Source organism: Dasypus novemcinctus, chromosome 4 (genome assembly GCF_030445035.2).
Source record: "Dasypus novemcinctus isolate mDasNov1 chromosome 4, mDasNov1.1.hap2, whole genome shotgun sequence".
Taxonomy (NCBI): domain Eukaryota; kingdom Metazoa; phylum Chordata; class Mammalia; order Cingulata; family Dasypodidae; genus Dasypus; species Dasypus novemcinctus.
Window position 1 is genome coordinate 105,821,161 of NC_080676.1, and position 9,694 is coordinate 105,830,854.

The window sequence follows — 9,694 nt, forward strand, 5'->3', positions numbered from 1 at the left end:
AGGAGAAACAAAATTTCATTCTCTTTGTTAACTTTGGAAAGTTCTTCAGCTAAATGCCCAGGCTAACCATTTTCAAATTTTGTCTCCTATAAAACATCAGGAGTTAATCTTGCTAAGTTCTCTGTGATTTTAAAACACAGATCACCTTTCCTCCAGTTTCCAATAATAGTTTCATCATTTACTTCTAAGGTATCACAGAAGTCTCTTTAGCATCCATATTTCTATCAACAGTCTCTTCAAAGCAATTTAGTCTTTTTCAATCAAGTGCCTCACTTTTCCTCAAAAAAATACTCTTTACCCATTTATAAAATCATTTCAGCATTTTGATAATTGCAAAAGCACAACCTCAGTCTCTGGTACCAAATTCTGTATTACTCAGCCAAAGGGGTACTGACGCAAAATACCAGAAATCAGTTGGTTTTTATAAATGTCATTTATTAGGGGAAGAAACTTATAGTTACCAGACCATAAAACACAATTTACGTCTCTCATCAAAGTTTATTGTCACATGTTAGAGCAAGATAGCTGCCAATGTCTGAAAGGGTTCAGGCTTCCTGGTTTCCTCTCTTCCAAGAATTTGCCTCTCTCTGGGCTCAGCTGCTCTGCTATCGTATCTCCAAAAGGCCAGCTGTAGACTCTTAGACAAATGGTTTGTTTCTTTTCATGGGGCCTTATCTCTTTCCTCATGACCAAGCTCCTCTGTGTGCTTATTACCCAGGGCTCCAGCTCAACTCTCTAGCATCAAAATTCCAGCATCAAAACTCTAACATCAAAACTCCAACATCATATCTCCAACAAACTCCTATAGTCTACCATGTAGTTTTATCTGTGAATGTCCTCACCCACCAAGGGCATGGAGGCTCAATGTGCTACTGACATGGACCAAGGAAAGTTGTAATCATAATTTAATCATGCCCATGTACAGACTAGTCTACAAACATAATGCAATATCTATTTTTAGAATTCATAAATCATATCAAACTGCTACATGTGGCAGCAGATTTTGGGTGAAGAAGTAACTTTGATTTGGATTGTTTAGGGCTTTGTGACTACAAGTTTTTACCCCAAATACCCCTTATAAAAGCCAAAAGATTTCTGGTATTTTGCTTCAGCACCCCTTTGGCTGACTAATACCTCCCCCCTGAGAGAGTTATACACCCATAATATTAAGGGACAGTTGAAGGGTGAAAATCATTCTTATTTCCTTCCTGCTGATTAGGTATTATAGACTCTGGCAGGGTGTAGAACTCTCTTCATAAGTTACTGGGGTTAGGAGGAGTGGTACTTGCTTCAATGGCCAGGGCTGGGTAATATTTCCTCATGAGCAGAAGCTTGAAGATATAAATTGAGTTAGGAATTCAAATATATAGGGGTCTACTAAGAGCATAATAAGGATCCACCAAAAAGGCTGCAAATTAAGGGCAACAAGAATGAAGTACTGCTGGTGGCACTTTCTTTGCAGGTTGTGGTTTTGAAAGGACTATAGCTGCTTAAAGAATTGTGTGCACCCAGGAGAAGTGGTATGAGTGCTAGGGCAGCCTGTCACTGGTGGGAGAGTCCATAAGGAGGAAACAAAACCAATAAAGGGCCCTACAGGGATAAGGCTGTTAGGATGCTGTAATTAGGTACATATATTTTGCTTTTTATGAAGATTTTTCAGGCTGTCCAATGTCTGCAACTTGTGTGTCTCAGGAGGCATTTTTTTTTCCTTTTTAAAAATTTTTATTAGACAAGTTATAGGTTTACAAAAAAAAAATGAAGAAAGTAAAAAATTCCCGTGCACTGCCTTCTCACTCAAATGGTTTTTCGTGTTATAAATAAACATTTGGCATTACTGAGGTAACTTTGTTACAATTGATGAAACATTATTATAAATTATAACTATACTATTAACTATAGATCATAGTTTACCTTAGAGTTCACTCTTTGTGCTGCACAGTTCTACGATTTTCTTTATTTTTTTTCAAATTCTACTCAATTTATTCATTTTTTAATAAGATATTACATTAAAAAATATGAGGTCCCCATTCACCCCCCCACCATTCCCCCCCCCCCCCCCCAATAACACTCTCCCCAATCATCACGTCACATCCATTGAGTCTGGTGAGTACATCTCCGGGCATCTCTGCACCCCATGTCCCGTGTTCCACACCATAGCCCACACTTTCCCACGTTCCATCCAGTGGGCCATGGGAGGACATACAACATTTGGCAATTGTCCCTGGGGCACCACCCAGGACAACTCCAAGTCCCGAGAATGCCTCCACATCTCTTCTCTTCCTTCCCTTCCCTGCACCCAGCAGCCACCATGGCCTCTTTTTCCAAACCAATGCCACATTTTCTCGATTATTAACCACAATAGTTCATGAATAGAATATCATTAAGTCCACTCTGATCCTTATTGTATTCCTCCTTCCTGTGGACCTTGGCTTGGTTGTGTCCATTCCACATCTATGTCAAGAGGGGGTTTAGATTCCACATGGATACTGGATGCAATCCTGCTTTCAGTTGTAGGCACTCTAGGCTCCATGGTGTGGTGGCTGACATTCTTCAACTCCATGTTAGCTGAGTGGAGTAAGTCCAATAACTCAGAGTGTAGGAGCTGAAGTCTGTTGAGGTCAGGGCCTGGTTATCATATTGTCAGTCCAGAGATTCAAATCCCCTAGATATATCTTAAGCCCCAGCACCAACTACAATTCCAGTAAAGTAGCATGAAAGGCTTGTGAAAAGAGATCCCATCTGAGTCCAGCTCCATCACACAGAAACACCAACTCCAAAGAAGGGCCAACTGACATGGCACTGAACCCCATCTGCCATGACCATAGAAAACCTGTGGGTCTCTTTAGCTCTCAAAAGAACCAATACCTGGGGTTGTATCTACTTTATCTGTCTCTGAGACTCTGCTCAGGTGTGCATAAGGGCAATTCTTCTGACAAGCTCCAGACTCTTTTTTAGAGACTCATAGCCATATAAACTCATTTGTCCTTTCCATTTCCCCCTTAATTTAGGCCAAACAGCATTTTTAACTCCTGTTATTATGTGTAGACAGGGATTGCGGCGGCTTGCTCGGTCGGTAGAGGTGGGGTCTGGCTGCGGACGAGGGGTCGGTCCAGCTCAGGATGAGGGGTCGGTCCCGCTTGGGACGAGGGGTCGGTCCGGCAGCAGACGAGGGGTCGGTCTCACAGGGGTTGCGCGGTTCGGCTGACGGGGTCGCCCGGCGAAGCCGGCGACGAAGGGGTTGCCCGGAGAAGCAGGCGACGAACTGGGGACAAGGGAGGCCAGGCCCTTGTCGGGGGCTCTCAGGACTGGAGGGCACACGGCAGAAGAACTACCGTAGGGAAAATGTAAACACGCAAGTCCCCTTTATTGAGGGAGAGGCAACAGTTTTATAGGGGCTGGGGAAGGCTGATTGGTCAAAGCCACGCCCTGTTCTGATTGGTTGCCGGCGAAAGGTCAGAGGGCGGTACTGGACGGGGGAGGGGTGGTGGTTAGGGATTGGCTGTCGCTGTTGCTGGGGGAAGTGGCAGGGCTCAGGGATTGGTGGCTGCTGTTGCTGGGGTAGAGGGCAGACTTGAGTTTCCCGCCCACGCCTGGCTGTTGTTGCTGTCGGGGGAGAGGAAAAGGGCAGACTGGATTTTTCCGCCCACACCTGGCTGTTGCTGCTGTCGGGGGAGAGGAAAAGGGCAGACTGGATTTTTCCACCCACGCCTGGCTGTTGCTGCTGTCGGGGGAGGGGAAAAGGGCAGACTGGAATTTTCCGCCCTGCGCCTGCGCAGGGAGAAAGAAGAAGAAGGGTGCTGCCCTACAGGCATCGTGTGGCGCCATCCGGGAGGAGGAGCGGCCGCGGAAGCATGGCTGCTGAGAAGGGGAGACCCGAGGGCACTCTGCGCCCATGCCGAGCTCCCTTCAGGGGTGGCGGTGAGTCCGACCAGCCACCCAATTATGGGGGCAGCAGCTTGGCCTGCCGCGGCTGCTCCCCCGCCAGGCCAGCAAACCACACTTCAGCCCAAGGGGTGACCGCATTTCCCCCTTCTTTTCAAATAAGGGCCAGGATGGCAGCAGCAACAAGTAGCCGAGGCCCAAGAGGCAGTAAGCAATGAGGGAAGCGGGGCTGAAGAGGGAGGTGAGTATGATGGGGATATAAATGTACAATTTAGGGGGCGGTATCTTGCCGTTGCAAGCAAGGGTGGCCAATGTCCAATTCTTGTTGATCTCGGTGGCTATAAGATCCATCTGCTGTTAGAAGTCCAGGATGACAGCGCATTGCAGGTAATTGATCTCTCCTTGGCAGCGAAGACATTGTAGGAGAGGATTACTTTTTCCTGCCAGAGGCTTACTGTCCAATTAAAAGGCTGATGGCTGGGGTTGGTGAGTGCAATGGGGAGTGTGAGGAAAAGAAGAGTGACGGTTTTGGACAAGAGGAGGCTTGGTAAAGTCATTATGGGAGGAAGATAAGGAGTAAAGCATAAAAGAGGATAATAAACAGAAAGGCGATGGAGAGTAGAATTCGTTGGCCGAGGTTCCAATCTTCTGGGGCGGTAGTGGCTAGACAGATGGTGGAAAATATTATCAAGAAAGCAAAGGTTATGAGGAAGAAATAAAGTATTAAAGGCTGTGGGGGAAGTGAGAAGATCATTTAGAGGATAGGGTTGAGAATGGTATGTTTAAGACAGAAGCTTTGTGGTTTGTAGGAGACTGCTTTATAAACGAAGGAGAATGAGGGCAGTAAATATAGTAACGATAGATAGGAAGATGACAGTGAGGAGGAGTCTTTGTTTAAGGTTCCAATCGTCCGGCGCAACAGTGGCTAGGCCGATAGTGAGGGGTGTTGCTAAATAGACAATGGCTGCAAAGACAAAATCATCTTCTGTTTCCTTAAGAATAACTTTTCTTTAAATACTTAGTAGCATGCAATATTAGAAACCGTTTCCTAAAAGCAAGTTGGCAGGGGAGCTTGGTTGCTGTTAATCTTTCCTGTTATAAAATTACCTTTTATTATTATTATCATCAATTCAGTTATATATATATATATATATATTTAAGAATGACCTTTTGGAATTAGCCATTTAATACCTTAATGTAAACTATTGAAGATAAATTTTATCTTTACAGAACACATTCCCTTACGTAAGGTTATCACAATACCTTTTACACTTGCCGCATGCAAATTAAGTTTCAAGAGTTTATGAAAAATTAGCCATCCTACTTTAGGACAAAATACGTCTTTGGGAAAACTTATTACATTTCAGTTAGCATTTTTACAAGCTTTTAACCTTTTTTAATATTCATATAAGTTTTACATTCTTTATATTATCCTGTGAAGAAAAATAAGTTATTCATTTTAATCTAGGCAAGAACAACTTTTTATGAAGACGTACAGTTAATTTTGTTAATTAAGACTTACATTTTTTTTTATTGTAGATATCTTATTAACATTTAAACTTATGTATTAATATAATAAACTTAAGTATTAATATAAGTGCTTATTTAATTTTTGGCCATTTGAATAGAGCTCTTTTAAAGATTTCTAATAATTTATATTTACCATCCGGAGGTATCACAATATATGTTGACATTGAACGAACAGACAGACAAACACAGAACAATTACAACACATTAACAGAAATATATAATTTATTTACAGTTGACTCATAATTCTTACTTTCTTGGTATAGCTGCTTTTAAATCCTTTTTTATATAGCATATCATAGATCATACCATTCAAGATTTCTTCTGGACTTCATGTTGCCTGTAATAAGCCAGGAGGGAATCTTTTACCTTCCTGCTCCACAGCAAAAGTGACCCTATCTATAAGGCGAGTATAGGTGTCCGGGTCCCAAAGCTGACACGTGGTAAGCCACAGATTAAAGGGGAGAAGAAGGTCCCAATATACTTGGAGCTGTTTCAAAGAGATCTTACACCGGTGAGTGTCTAGGAGACCGGCGAGGGCCCAAACTTGTGGGGCTTGCTTAGCAGATAGGATGTTACCCATTGCTAATGGCCTTTTGGAGCCGATAAGAAAAGGGGCCCTTACCTTGAGAGCACGGCGATGGGAGCCGAGGTGCGCGGTGAGACGAGGGGTCGGAGCCGGTGGGGCTCCGACGGTGGTTGCGGGCCAAAAGAAGGCCCCGACGAGGGGAGGGCGGAACGACGAGCAGTGGAGCAAGGCAAATGGGAGCAAGCGCGGAGGGGAGGAGGCAGAGGTGAAGGCAGGGGTGGAGGTGCTCAGGCACGCGCTCCTGAGAGTTTTATTGGCGCCTCTTAATCATAGCGGGTCGGTATAAGCCCCCAACATGGAAGGAGAAAGCCATCCAGCGATTCTCCCAGACCGCCGTGGATCATATGAGGTCACCAAGGTTCAGGAGCAGCAATGCAGAGTGAAAAGATAGGGGTGAGAAGAGAGGAGGGTGTAGGGCTGTGGTAGGGTTACTTCAGACATGCAAGCGCATGCTCCCGAGAAATCCAAGGCTCCTCTTAATCATAGCGGGTCGGTATAAGCCCACGACATGGAAGGAGAAAGCCATCCAGCGATTCTCCCAGACCGCCGTGGATCATATGAGGTAGCCAAGGCTCAAGTAGCAGCAATGTTGCACGAGAGAAGTCCCAAGGTGAGAAGAGAGGAGGGGGTAGGGCTGTGGTAGGATTACTTCAGACGTGCAAGCGCGCACTCCTGAGAAATCCAAGGCTCCTCTTAATCATAGCGGGTCGGTATAAGCCCCCGACATGGAAGGAGAAAGCCATCCAGCGATTCTCCCAGACCGCCATGGATCGTATGAGGTAGCCAAGGCTCAGGTAGCAGCAATGTTGCATGAGAGAAGTCCCAAGGTGAGAAGAGAGGAGGGGGGGCTGCCAGGTTATGGAGTGAGGCTGTGGTGGAGTTGCCTTGCCCCACATTGGGCACCAGCTGCAGCGGCTTGCTCGGTCGGTAGAGGTGGGGTCTGGCTGCGGACGAGGGGTCAGTCCAGCTCAGGATGAGGGGTCGGTCCCGCTTGGGACGAGGGATCGGTCCCGCTTGGGATGAGGGGTTGGTCCGGCAGCAGACGAGGGGTCGGTCTCACAGGGGTTGCGCGGTTCGGCTGACGGGGTCCCCCAGCTAAGCCGGCGACGAAGGGGTCACCCGGAGAAGCAGGCGACGAACTGGGGACAAGGGAGGCCAGGCCCTTGTCGGGGGCTCTCAGGACTGGAGGGCACACGGCAGAAGAACTACCGTGGAGACAAGGTAAACACGCAAGTCCCCTTTATTGAGGGAGAGGCAACAGTTTTATAGGGGCTGGGGAAGGCTGATTGGTCAAAGCCACACCCTGTTCTGATTGGTTGCCGGCAAAAGGTCAGAGGGCGGTACTGGACGGGGGAGGGGTGGTGGTTAGGGATTGGCTGTCGCTGTTGCTGGGGGAAGTGGCAGGGCTTAGGGATTGGTGGCTGCTGTTGCTGGGGTAGAGGGCAGACTTGAGTTTCCCGCCCACGCCTGGCTGTTGCTGCTGTCGGGGGAGGGGAAAAGGGCAGACTGGATTTTTCCACCCACTCCTGGCTGTTGCTGCTGTCGGGGGAGGGGAAAAGGGCAGACTGGAATTTTCCGCCCTGCGCCTGCGCAGGGAGAAAGAAGAAGGGTGCCACCCTACAGGCATCGTGTGGCACCATCCGGGAGGAGGGGAGGCCGCGGAAGCATGGCTGCTGAGAAGGGGAGACCCGAGGGCACTCTGCGCCCATGCCGAGCTCCCTTCAGGGGTGGCGGTGAGTCCGACCAGCCACCCTATTATGGGGGCAGCGGCTTGGCCTGCCGTGGCTGCTCCCCCGTCAGGCCAGCAAACCACACTTCAGCCCAAGGGGTGACCGCAAGGGATATTCTGATGGTCCACATTGAACCTTTAATTTAAGGTCATTTTCTAGTTGCATCATCAGTTGGTACTTGGTCGTGATCCCTCGATGCCAGGGAGGCTCATGCCCGGGTGTCATATCCCACGCTGGGGGGAAGGCATTGCATTTACATGCTGAGTTTGGCTTCGAGACTGGCCACATTTGTGTAACACAGAGGCTGTCAGGAGGGAACTCCTAGGCACAGTGCTGCTCTAGGCCTTGTTCTTATTTCAGGTGTATAGGCTCACAAGCATAGTCATTGTGTTGGACCCTCATTCCTTCCTGGTCCTTACCGTTGCACCTGGGGACTGCCGCTGCTCCCCTAAGGACCACGACAGAGCCCCCACTGGCCAGTAACCCAGTACCCCCCCAGCTGTTGTTTTTAATTGTTTCCACTATGAGTATATCCAAACATTTCCATGCCCCCTGGACATATGCCCTGTATAACTCCCTGTCAACCATTTATCGCCTGTCAATAACATCCCATACCAGTATTCCTCTGCTGCCATTGCTGAACCACTCTGTGATCCAAAACTTCCTGAAAAGTGAAGCCCAATATAATGTCAGTTTCCCTTACTAGTAAAATGGAATATAGCAATGAGTTTAAAGGTTAGATATAGAATACATATTGATTTGGAAAAATTCTACATCCTATCTTTCTCTTTTCTTTTTTCCTAATTATTGAGCTTCTCTTCACAGGAGCCCTAGATCACAGTAATTCATATATACAATATACAGTACTCCCACACATCCACCATAAAACCTTTTTCCTTCCACAGCGATAATCTTTTAACTTATTCATATCATATTTACTGAAACTGATGTACAGACTCCGAGACAATAGCTTTCAAACAAGGTGACATCTGTGCTTACATTGTGGTCCATACTTTAGGATATACAGTTCTTTAAATTTTTTAGTTATCCTATGTTTTACATTATGGTTTACATTGTTAGTCTGTCATCCCCTATATGTTTTTGGTGTAATATTACATGTTTTATATTCATCCTTGTGTACTCTCACAAAACTCCTCTCTTGCCCCCACATTCACCTTGGTTCCATCCATTCAACATCCATTTTCCCCTCCCCTTGGGGCCCACAGTGACAGCCAATCTCCATTTCCCGAGGAGCCACATCCAGAGATACTTGCAACAGTATTCAGGGCCTGTCTTGCTCAACTGACCTAATGCCCTGGGAGCCACCCTTTCTCTCGAGAGATACAATTCCCTCTATTTGATGGCATTAGTCCTCCCCAGGATGTGGGTCCACCCCCACTCTCACTACTTGGGTCTCTACCCAATGGTACAACCCACCCTGGCAAAATGAGCATTCAGACATTCCCCAGGAGTCCGTCCTGCATCATACCATCCCCTCCACGCATCCTAAACAGGTAACCCTCCTAATTATATTTTGGTACAGTTTTTTTCAACATTTTACTCTCAACCAACACCTGACACTCTCCTATGTTCGTATGTTGCCCCTCCCTCCCCCCAATTTTTTGGGCAATGTTACTCCTCCGCCCATCCCCAGCCCCTCTCAAACCCGCAAAGTGCCACCCAAAGGCAACCCCTTGCCCCCATTTTCTCTCTTCTTTGTGCTCATACTTACCACCAGCTCATCATAGATTCCACCCCTGCAGACATCAGCTCACATCCTTCCTCCACCCCCTGATTTCCTGTAAGACTGTCTTCCAGTCTCTAGCTCTCTGAGGCAGCTTGTTTATTTCATATCATTGAGGTCATGTAGTATTTGTCCTTCAATGCCTATGTTGCTTCACTCAACATAAGGTTCTCAAGATTCATCCATGTTATCACGTGTGTTTGTCGTGTATTTGTTCTTAAA